Source organism: Lepisma saccharinum, chromosome 2 (assembly GCF_977018435.1).
Source record: "Lepisma saccharinum chromosome 2, izLepSacc3.1, whole genome shotgun sequence".
NCBI lineage: Eukaryota > Metazoa > Arthropoda > Insecta > Zygentoma > Lepismatidae > Lepisma > Lepisma saccharinum.
The window spans coordinates 59,633,189-59,645,725 of NC_139230.1; the positions used below are offsets into that span (position 1 = coordinate 59,633,189).

The window sequence follows — 12,537 nt, forward strand, 5'->3', positions numbered from 1 at the left end:
CCGGGATATATGAAATATATGTATACTTTTTTGATTTCTATATGTAACTAGCCGAGGCCGAGAACGGGAGAGCAATTTTCAATTCGAGAAACCGAGAGACGGAGACATTGTAAAGTCTTGTTTCTTTCTTGACATCTCCCTAATTGAGTTGTTGTTCTGTTCGTTATTGGCTTTGTATTGGCAATTCTTGTCATTATTCCTCCCCTGGAGGTAAACCATAACGACGATTTATGATTAAATACATTAAAGCAGATAAAAGGGCAAGAACAAGAGAGTCATGCGTGCCTGGGACTTCAACCCAGAACCTTAAGTAACGAGATTTGAAATTCTGGAGAAGGCATCTGTGTTTTGCTTGGCTTTCTCTTTCCTCAACTTCTGTTATTTTATCATGCACGTATAATTAAAATGGATCTGAGAAAATACGTTGCGATCCATAATTGTGTTGGTTAGATGCTATAAATGTGAACTCCAACATGGAATAAATTATTCCTTTTGTATGTGGTTGAACATGAAATTTTCTTACACTGTGACAATTTCTTTTTTTTACTTTTTCTGCACAGATAAGCTAATCTGGACTGGACCTTCAGTTTAAAATGACATACGAACTACTACGTGCATCCACCGTGTATCGAACCTGGGATCCCTTGATTATAAGGTGACGACGTTATCATTACGCCATCGAGGAGGCCCCGTGAGAAAATATTATTTACTCGATCTATACAATAATTTATTTAAACATTTACATTTTACATTTCTTCTTTCTTTTTTGTTAACTACTCTTCTACGACTCTTTTTTTGTCTTGGAATTTTTTCTTGTTTCAGGAAAAAAAATAATACATGCAGGCTGTATACCCCCCTCCCCCATACAAATAGATAGAAAGCTCACTCTCGAGAACTAATTTATAAATAACTTAACCATTAGGAAACAATTCGAACGTTAACTGATATAACTGCAGATGAAACAATACTTCCAAACGCTAACGAAATATCTATTCTTGCATAAGCTTACAGACAACAGGTATCTGGTGAGTCATTCACTCTTGCTACGAGCGAAGGTCACGGAACCAAAGGGTGGCAAACAAGCGTCTGCTCTACGAAACTAGGGGTAGCAGACATTCCTGTTATCAATGACGTACGAAATAAGGAGGAACACAGCTTTCATATCAAACTAGACCCTTGTTTTGGTCCCGTCATTGCATGTAAACACTTTTTCGTCGTGGCCTTGAATCCCTACCTAAAGGCTTCTCTGCAAGAAAGAAATCTTACCATTGAGGGGAGGAAAAGTGTGTGTGTGTATCGAGGTCCTTCAACTTTCGTATTCTTCTTCATTTCAGAACGCGTGCTGTATCGTCGATTTAATCCAATCTAGCCGTTGTAGGTTCTGTTTCTGTTGGGTAATTTCACATTGTCTTCCTGCTTATGTTATTCGCGACGGAGCTTCTGGTTTCAATAATCTGGACGATAACGGGATTGTGTTGGTTGGTTGATTTGGTGTCTTAAGTCCACTTTATGCACAGTAAGACTAATCGGGAATGCACCTACAGTTTAAAGTGGTATCCGAACCACTATGTGCCTACACATTACTTTGTTGCTAGATATTTGCATGCTAAGATCTAGGAAATGCTACATTTTCAGTGTGTGGAATTGAGAGTTATTTCGGATACGAAGAATTGGAGAATGGAGTAGTGAGAAAAGTATCACCTCACATGTTTGAATTATAGCCCCCCCCCCCACACACACAGGACATCGGCCGTGGTTTTTATAACGAAATATAACATGAATGAATTGTGTCAAGAAAAACTGGAGCCTATTCACATCCCTACGGAACTTGGAAGAAGTCCACATAGAAATTAGAAAGTTCTGTTCCGACAAAATCGGGACGTTTAGTAAATGAAAGAGCAAAGTGCTACCTTGTGCTTTGCACCAAGCCATGAAGGCGTGTAGGGGGTGCGGAGTTAGGGTCCCACACTTTCTTGTTACGGCCGAAGGTGGGGATAATGTGATCAGCACCACACCCCTGGCCGCCTTTACCCCTTCCCCCCACAAGTTTCCTAGAGGTACCCACTTTATACGACGCTGGGTGGGCGCCGGAGCCACTTGAACAGGTGGACAAAATTCCAATTCTCCCCAGTCGGAGATCGAACTCAGATCTCTCGCATGGTAATCAAACTCCCAAACGACCGAGCTACCGCGGCACATATAGTATAGTAGCCTTTGTAATTAAGGCAAGAATTATTTTAGCGTTTCGTTCAACGGTTTTAGGGGAATCATTTTCGGACATAGGCTATAACTCTTGTCGGTTCTGCGACCTGGCTTGAGAAAAGGCGATTTTATGACGAACAACATTCCACCTGATGTCACGTGACTTTCCTACATTTCCTGTGTCTGTTGGCTATTGCATAAAAGACGAGTTGGTCCTTGAGACAGACAGAATCACCCGATCACCTAAAGGTGCAATGTGTGTTGCCTACCTTTCCGGCATTATTTACTGCCATTAAAGTCTTATGGGGAAGAACTTTTTTCCACCACTGTACACGTGTGTATGTGTGTGTATCAGGAGCGTATATTCTAGGCTAGCTAAGGCTATCTGGGAACCCCAGAGACTAAAATGCAGAAGAAAAGTCGATTAGAAAATGCGTATATAATTGAACCTTTCAATGTGATGGTGATTTTTTGTATTGACTCCTTATTTATTCGTTCCATGTTACACATATAACATTTCGTTTTCATCTTTATGAACATGGGTCAACAGAGGCCAACTCCTTCATCACTTTTTTTAAAATTCGAACTCTAATTACGGTGATGTACCTCAAATATTGAACTCAGCATGCACCACTGATATATATTCAAGTGTTGATTCAATTTTGAAATGGGTCCTACGCTCTGTGTCTATTCAAATCCCCAAGAGTTTTTTTTATTATTAACTTAATTATTTGTGCACATTGTTAGTAACGAAAAATTGTAGTCAATACAAGTAGAATTCCACTGCAATTTAAGCCACAGTTTCCTCACTCCCGATCGTGGTAGCTTCTGATTCATCTGTCTCAAACTTTTCGTTGTCCATTATTGTCACCTAGACAACGAAAGAAGTCAAGTATAAAGAGAGCACTGCACCACAGTTCCGGCGAATTCTAAAGGAAGAAAAAAAAAGGATCAGGTTCGATTCGTTGGCTGTGCACGTCAGAACAGCTCTCCGCAAATGTAACCGTTCAGGCCTAATTAGATGGCATTTTTATGTCTGCCATTTAAAGCCATGTACGCCAAGGTTAAAGTTCAACAGAAAAATCGGACCCAATGTGACCACATACTTATAATTTTGGATGATTAAATCATTTGTCTAATATGTCTAATATCACACCATGAAAACCCAGCAAAATCTGGACTGTACTGGTTTATTGTTATAATTATTGGAGCATTCGTTCTAGTTGTTCTATGTACGTACACATACGTAGAATTTTATCATCTTGGGAACATGGTTTAATGAATACTCGAATACTCTGTTGCTGGTACCGTCAGCTTTCGCGTAATCTTTCTCTGAAATATTTCTACATTTTTTCTACGAACGTTGCAGAGGCATAGGGCCATTGACACCCAAGTTGCCTTAATTACTTGAAAACATAACTGTGCAACTTCCGTTACTAATGTGCAATTAATTTAAAAGCTCGTTTAATTACGTTTCAGACTGGTTTTGGGCAAACTTACATTGTACTTGCCTAAATTCTTTATCCACAGAAAAGAAAGCTCAATTTGTCCATGCAGGGGGATACAATACCCCCCCCCCACACACACACACATTGGCATCTAAGGTGTTTACTAGTCTGTGTCAAAAAAGGCCCTCTATGTTTCTTAGTAATTCAAACCATATATGTCGCAAAAGTTGCACGTTAGTACCAAAACATCCCACAAAGACATCAACCTTTTGAAGGATTTTCTAGCTCAGCCTCTTGAGGGAATACAGTAATTTATGGAAAGATTTTCTCGGGACATCAATCGGGTAAGTTGCGGATAGACTTACGAGCTCTCGAGAGCTAACGCCACTCTCATTTGTAAGTATTGAAGTGAAACGATGTGATTAAATCTAGCTGATTTGTTTTAGTGTGGGAGGGGTCCGGTGTATGTGATGGGTCTATTGTTCCATGCCATATGAGCAGGTTTTACACTTCAAGCTTTCTGATCTTGCATTGATTGATTTCGTTATTTTACGTCGCATTTCTTTCACTTTTGGCTAATAATAATAATAATAATAATAATAATAATAATAATAATAATAATAATAATAATTCCTTTATTTAGCGGGCGTCTTTCACTTCATGTTAGCGTATTACTTAATTTAATATCATTTATATCAGCTATTTTCTTTCCCGAACTCTTTCCACGTTAACCAGACCTTTCAAGCATCTTGTAGCAAGCAGTTCCTTCTTAACCGGTGCCTCAGCCAAGTTTTTTCTCTTCTTGATCACTTCCAGAATAGCTTTTTTTTACCAACTCTTTTCAGCAGAGTTCCATTCCATTTTTTCATTCCCCATCATAGTCAAATTTTTAAAGCTCGTAGCCGCTTTTCCTCTCTTTTTTGTGGCGTTCATATAATGCTACACACTACAAAACACTTCATGAGGCTCTCCTTTAGTTCTTTATTCAAAGGCACACAAAAATACTTCTATTAAATGCCTTCTTTGCCATTGCTATTCTCACTTTGACTTCCTCACTGCAATTCATGTCACTGATACACTCTAGGTATCTGAAACTATCAACTTGTTCAATTCTTTCGCCTCGAGTTCTTACTTTCATTATCCTTCCATTTCTTCCAATATACGTTAAATGTGTATTTTTGAGATCACACCAACTCAGAGGTGGTTTCCAGCAAGTTTTGTCCTGCACCACATTCTCTTTCCTAATTTGATTAGTTTCTTCGTGAATGTAGTTAAATATTTTCTCCTACGACAATCAATGTCTTGCATCTAAGTTAGGACCGTTGAACTCTAGCCGATTATAGAATTCTAAAGAGCTGCAGTTTCAGAAACATCACTGTTATCCAACACCTTCTACAAGTCTTTAGTTTGGTTGGTTGATTGATTTGGTGTTTTAAGTACACTTTATGTACAGTAAGGCTAATCGGGACTGGACCTACAGTTTAAAGTGAGATCCGAACCACTATGTGCCTCCACCGGGTATCTAACCCGAGATCACTTCATTACAAGGCCACAAGGCTCTACTACTGCTCCATCAGGGAGTCCCTCCAAGACTTTAGAATTCTTCAGTTCAAATGTAGAAAGGTTCCAAGTAACGTGCTTCACTACAGTGATACAGTATGTAACATTGTTATTCGTACACATAGAATTTCCGAGGAAAAAATGTCATATCTACTAGTAAATATAATCATTTTCATATGTACCTGGAAATTAATGTTAATGAAGGTTTCACCAACAAATGTCAATAAAAATGTATGTTCAAAGTGTATAAACAGAGCATATAATTTGTGTGAAAAATGAAAAACACGCTGTTTCATGCAACATTGTTATTCATACAGGCAAGAGTTTCAATCTTCCTCGCATACACCGCCACCGCTATTCGGGCGATTTCGTGCAGATTGCAACTTCGTAACAAGTTTGAACATGCAGGCGCGCTCCCCGTCAAGCGGAATGCTGGCGTAGGTATTGTTGTAGGCCTATCGTCTATCTATCAGCGTGTTCGAAATGGCAAGGTGAAGGAACTTAGTTCCGATCTGAAGGATGTTATTTAAATTTGGCCCTTAGAGGTTATTCGTTAAGAAAAATTGGACAAATAGTCAAAAAATCACACTCCACAGTTCAATACATAGTAAACAAATTTAGAGAGAAAGGTTCAACGCAGAATGTGCAGAGAAAACCAAAAGAGAGACGGTTGAATAAACGTGATGAACGCTTTATTTTAAAAAGAGTGCAAGAAAACCCCCGACTAAGTGTTCCTCAGTTACAACCGTTAGTAGAAAATGTTGCTGGCAAGATGATGTCCGATCAAACTGTCCGACGTGCCTTGTGAAAGCATGGATATCATGGCAGAATACCACGAAAGAGGCCGTATGTAAATAAGGTGGATCGCAGGAATAGACTTTCATTCGCGAAAGAGCACATCCACAAGGACCAGGAATTTTGGGATAGTGCCATATGGTCAGACGAGTCCAAGATTAATATATACGGGTCAGATGGGATAAATAGGGTCTGGAGAAAATCAAATAAAGACAATGATCACATTAACACAATTCCAACAGTTAAACAGGGTGGTGGGTCATTAATGATTTGGGGATGTATGTGTGTTGGTACCATCCAGTTTATTGATGGTATCATGGATGCATATGTCTATTTGGACATATTGAAGAACAATTTAAAGCAGAGTGCCCAAAAAATGGACATGCCGCCTATCTACAGATTCCAACAAGACAATGACAGTAAGCATAAGGCGCGAGTTAACATGAATTGGCTAATATGGAATGTACCCAAACTACTACAAACACCAGCTCAAAGTCCAGACTTAAATCCCATTGAGCATTTATGGGCAATTTTGAAGAGGCGAGTCCATAAAGCAGGCGTCAAGTCCAAACAATAGTTGAAAACTCTTGTGCAAGCCGAGTGGAATAAAATAAGCTCCGAAACATGTCGGAAACTGGTTAATTCTATGAAGAACAGGTGTCAAGCAGTAATTAAAGCCAAAGTATACGCATTGTACAAAAATGGCATCTTTCTCTTTCAGTTTCATTTAATTTATTATTGTCATTGGTTATACAGAATTTGGGTAAGATTTTATGTTCCTAATGATATTAGTTATTGAATTGTAAAGATACAATTTCAAAAGAGTGTATTTCCTTTCAGATATTAAAGCATTTTCTTTGAAAATCCGTGTGTACGAATAAGAATGTTACATACTGTATGAAACCCTTGTTCGGCTCTCTGAAAATATTACAACATGGGTTCTCTCTTTTCTCTTGTTTCTGTAACCCGTTGAGAAGAATTTCTAGGTTTCTTGAAGCATTAATTGTCAGAACAGAACAGTGTTTCCACTCCTAGAAAGTGCAAAATACTACTCTACCGAGACTATTTTCTGTTGATGTATTGCGGATTGTCTGGTTGTGGATTACTAAAGAACTAATTCAGTTGTTGATGCAATTATTGAAGTTAGTACCATTGAGTTAAAAGCGAATGAGAGAGACAAGTTATGAGGTGAATAGAAAAGTACAAAATGGGAAATAAAAATAAAATGTGCTGGCCTTTGTTAAAGGTTTCGCAGTAGCAATTTCCTGGTAAAACTAAAGGAAAACAAGGAAAATCCTTAACCAGGATGGATTGATAGAATGTCAGCTTAGGGCATAAGCCTCATGCAACCCCAAGAAACACACGTCGGACTCTCACCACCTACTTCTTGAATAATATTCTCGAGCAACTAACAGTAGAATAGTACAATGCGAAACATCTTTAATAATGCTTGCGCCGACAGTTTAATTCTCAACAATTCAACGCGAATCACATGCTTTTGATATGCGGTCAATACTGGCAGTAACAAGGAACGGCGTTCCTGGAACCCAACCAAGCCGGTGTTGTATTTCAAAAGCAAGCGGCAGGCTCCACGTTCCTGCCGCAATCGCCAACCCGGCTCAGCACAATACTGTACATTCGAAACAACAAATTAGTAAACTAGTTCCGAGCCCTGCTAGCCCATCTCTCTTTTAAGAAATATTCCTCGTTAACACATATATATACAAACAATACAACTACATTAAGTCATTCCATTTGTGTGTCCGGAGAAGAAAAGAGGCAATCTGAAAATTAGGTATTCCTTATAAATTTAAAACAAACAATCGTGCGGCCCCTACCAAAGTGCCGCTCTAGGCCCGGGCCTATGAGGCCTATTGGAAAATCCGGGCCTTGGTTTATCCGGACTTTTTCATTGAGGGGTGTGGGTGGGGGTGCAAGTTCGTGTTTATGGGGGTGTAAGGGTATATTTATAGCCAGAATGATCATAAATTTGGCCTTTGTGAAAAATTATAGGGGCTGTTGAGGAAATTTTGGAGGGAGTTGAAAATACCCTGGGTCTCAAAATAGCAAATGTAAATGTCCCAAACTTCCTCAAGTTCCTCTTAACACACTGCAAAATGAGCACATTGTTGTTAATGTCAATATTTAGTAGCATTTACGATAAAATCTTAAAATGTCGTATTAAAAAAAAAACAGAGTAGTTACCACGTAGACTCAGTTGGACCTGGCAACTGTGGATTAGTTGAAGCTTCTCGAACAGCCTACATGCGAGATTTAAGACTAACATAAATGTGTATTTTAAGAAGTTAGTCAAGCGTTTACTTTATAATAGAAACACAGTCCTTCTTTGGATGATTAACAGATTCCTTATTAATCATTATCCTTAGAAAATAAGTCTTCTTGGCATTATGTTTTATACGTTTTATTTGTTTAAAACATATTTTTTCGGTTCTTGTTTAAAACATTGTTTAAAACATGTTTAAAACAAAAAACTGTTTGTTTTGTTTCTTTTAAAAAACACAAACTTTACCAACCCTGGTTATACGTAGCTTATCCAAGAATTTCGTAAGCGGGGACATGGCAATGAGGGCGGTCATGATTTTTTTTAAAAATTAACACTCGATAGTATTTTTGGAAAACCAGAATAAAACAGGTAGTTGAAATACCCATCAACTCCCCGGGTACGCCACTGCCTACTCGACATAAACACTACCGAATCATAGACTGGTTGCAAATCAAAATTCAGATCTATATTAAATAGATAACTGTATTCTTGCATTACAATCGTTTAAATCACTTTGGGGGAAATGTTGCAATATTACGATAGCAACTCCATAAATCCGACCTACTTCCAAAATGTAGTTAGTACAACTATTGCTTCCCCGATGGCATAGTGGTAACATTGTCGCCTTGTAATCAAGGGGTCCCAGGTGGAGGGACATGGCGCAGTTTTTTCTCCCACTTTAAACTGTAGGTCCAGTCTCGATTAGGCTATCTGTGCATAGAGTGGACTTAAAACAACAATGCAACTACAAGTATTATAAATCTAATGTGTGAGGGTTGCTCCTGAGCTTGAATACGTTTATAAATTGTAATATAAACGAAGACAATTTTCCGAATTTTGTTGTTGTGAAATATAAATATTTAATCCTCATAGAGGTCGGTGAAAATGAAAATAAAATCCTGATTATTTCCTGCAGACATTAGAGAGAAAGGCGAAAGTTTTGCAGACAATAAGCTTTCTTCGATTTTTTAAAGAATGTGATGCACCCTAATCTCTAGAGGAACGCTCCAACGCCTCTTTACTCGCTGGATATTCCAGAAACTGCGACTAATGCAGGTTAACAAGACGCTAGTTTCAGCAACCGCACACACTGGTTCATATTTCCCTTCAACTATCTTCTAGGACTGTCACTTTTTCTTATTTCCTTAATACATCAATCAATCTTGCCTACTTTATCTCTCTCAATTACCCACTTATATAAGTATAAACCCTGTTAGATAAAGACATAATAAATCGATGGTGTGATTTGTCAGAGGTTAACCCAACCATTCTATATAATGGAGGTAGAAGCTCTGCGATTACGACAAAAAGGAAACAAGTTAACGCTTGGTTCAAGACGTGGAAGACTTGGAAAGATTACATGGCAGACACACGTGACAAGCTATTGTTTGTTGGTTCCGCTGTCAGATTCGACCGCGTCCAACCCCAGAACACCGTTAGATGAGATCTTCACGCTCCGCAGTAAAGTGTCATCCACTGTGGATGTGCCCAGACGCCTGTAGGCGACGTTGCGCCTGTAAGAGCTTCTGAAGAGGCGCTTGTACTGCATGTGAAACAAATTTTTACCAATCCGGCTTGCACTGAAAACAGGTTAGTATTTTGATTGCAAAATGGTTGCATTCGCTCAAGTTTGTCACTCGGTTGATCTGGATAGGGGAGGTGACATATTATGTAAATTATTATATTACATTCTATCCCTTTCTTCAGTTATCGGTCTAGTTATAAGGAAATTTCCCTTCTTGATAAATTTGTGTATGCTATTCACGTAAATGGATCAAACTGAAATTTGTTGTTATTTTGGATAGCACATGTAATTCTGAGTGTTGTAAAAATGTGAACTACGCACTCTGGTCATCTGCAAGCATAGTGTTAAAATTATTTTGTTGCATGAAACGTATTTACCCACCTATAGTAATAATTCTGAGTAAGTATTTAATACCAACATACTTTAATAAAAATGAATAAATGAAAATATGCACTAGAGGTTGGCGTGACAACATAGAAAGGAATCGCCCTAGGACCGTATCTAGGCGAGACATAGTTGTCAGTACTTGCCTTCTATACATATCATGACTGAGCTAACCTAACCAAAGTTAACCTAAAGGTATAAACAGAACAACGAATAAACATACCCGACATATATAATTACAGTATGAAGTTTTGTAAAACAGCTTTCACGTTCTATTTATTATTAATTTTTTTTAAAAAGATATAATGCCATTTGTTTGACCAGAAGGTAATTGAGTTTGGAGCTTCTGTTGTGTGAAGCATCTCTGTCACAGAGTCTTCACTAAGGGGAAATAAACAATGGACCTCTTAATTACTAGGCGGCAACCATAACTGATAAACACTTAAGATAGACCTAAAACTATAACTGTTTATAGAATTGTCGCATAAAGCTGTTCAACATTTGGACATTTTCTGTAAGTGACTGCAGTGCAGATTTGCGTGAAATTATATACTTGGTTCCAAAATAGTTGTTCGAGAGCTTCTTAATGTCTTTCCCAGGATGAACGAGGGAAGGACTCGCCGCTAGGAGGTTAGTATCGTAGACGGCTCTACAACGAGAGCTAAAAACCGCACAATTTTTTAAAGAACGTATTTAGCGTAGAAATTTACAAACTTTGAATTTCACAGGAAACAAAATAATACATCAATAGATTTTCCTAGAAAACATATAGCATCAACCAGCCTACCCCACGACCTCCCTGGTGTCGTTTTAGCCTTCTTGGTCTGCAAATCACCTGACTCCCTGTACCCTATATCAGTGTTTGTCAACCTTCGGTCTGTGGTCGGTACTGCCAAGATGCAGGTGTTGGGCCCTGGTATCAATTAACAATTAGCAATTTTCGTTAACAAATTTCCATACTTATCAGCAAGCATGGCCGTATGTATACAGAAGTAGCCCAAAGATAGTACCGTTTTTTGTTATAATATAATTGAACCGGTGAGACCAAGATGGGAAAGATTCCACTTTTTGAACAAAATGGGCTGAATACTTTGAATACATATCAGAGCTAAAATAAAGGTTTTAAAAACAAACCACTTATGGAATATTGTTACTATGGTTATGATGAATAAGTTTGTAATGGTAAGTTTCTTCATCCGGCTTTTAGTTTTGGTTGCAATGAGGTTTTTTTTATTTCCCGAAAGTAAGGTCGAGTGGAATCTTTCCCTTCTTGGTCTCACCGATTCAATTGTTATAATTATGTATTTATCGGTACTAATAATCACATATAAATTATAAATAACTTTTTCCATGCACAACCTTAACGATATTATTTCTAGTACATTTATGTTACAGTTAAGCTTGTATTTACAAAACACCTACTTGATATTATCAGAAATTTCAAAACTTATAGTGTCTTGACTAATTTTGAAATGTTGTTTACTTGATTATACAATTAATGCAAAATATTTACTAAGCCAATGGGAAGGAGTTGGACCCGTTAAACACTCCCTTTGTATGAGGCCATGTCAACAAGCCTACATATAACCGAAGTATTATCATTTATGATTATGCCACAATTTCTTGCTTTATATTTAATTGCAATGCTACATATTAATTAATGTATAAAAATATATTAGAAAGGTATTTACGGGGATATGGAGCATTAAGTTTTTTTAAAAAATAACTTGCCGGGCCTCGGTCTCATAGCAGCTCTCATTGGATTGGATTGATTTGATGTTTTAAGTCCACTTTATGCACAGTAAGGCTAATTGGGACTGGACCTACAGTTTAAAGTGGGATCCGAACCACTATGTGCCTCCACCGGGTATCGAACCCGGGACCCCTTGATTACAAGGCAACGACGCTAGCACTGCGCCATCGGGAAGGCTCATAGCAGCTCTCAACTGGAAATTAAAGGTGGGGAAGCCGTGGTGAGCACTGACTTCAAACGAGGAGTAGAGGAAGCAGAAGCTATAAGGCCCATACACCCCTTATCTTATAAACGTATATGTGTGTTGGGGAGAGGAGGGGATGTTTGGTAAGTTGTTGCAAATATTAGTACGAAAATTGAACTTCAGGCAAATATTAACTGAAGGACTCCATGTATGCAATGGTTCATACAGTAGTAGTGTTATTGAATATGACGTGAGAAATGTTAGTAAACATACCACCATTGGATGATCTCCCCTTCAGCAGGTTGGAGTTGAGTCCGGCAGAGGGTATTTAGTCCCTGGCCCTAACGGGCTGTTGCTCCACTGGTTTTTAAACATGCCACCAGATGATAATATATGTTATTA

General features: G+C 38.3%; 1 protein-coding gene across 1 annotated transcript in view; it reads left to right on the plus strand.

Annotated features, from left to right (window-relative positions):
* The first annotated feature begins 9,780 nt into the window (after window positions 1-9,780).
* Window positions 9,781-12,537, plus strand: part of LOC145984438 (prolyl 4-hydroxylase subunit alpha-2-like) — a 75,325-nt gene continuing 72,568 nt past the window's right edge. The window contains exon 1 of the mRNA XM_083118102.1: window positions 9,781-9,879. The gene's annotated coding sequence lies outside the window, so the exon portion shown is untranslated. The remainder of the gene's footprint in view (window positions 9,880-12,537) is intronic.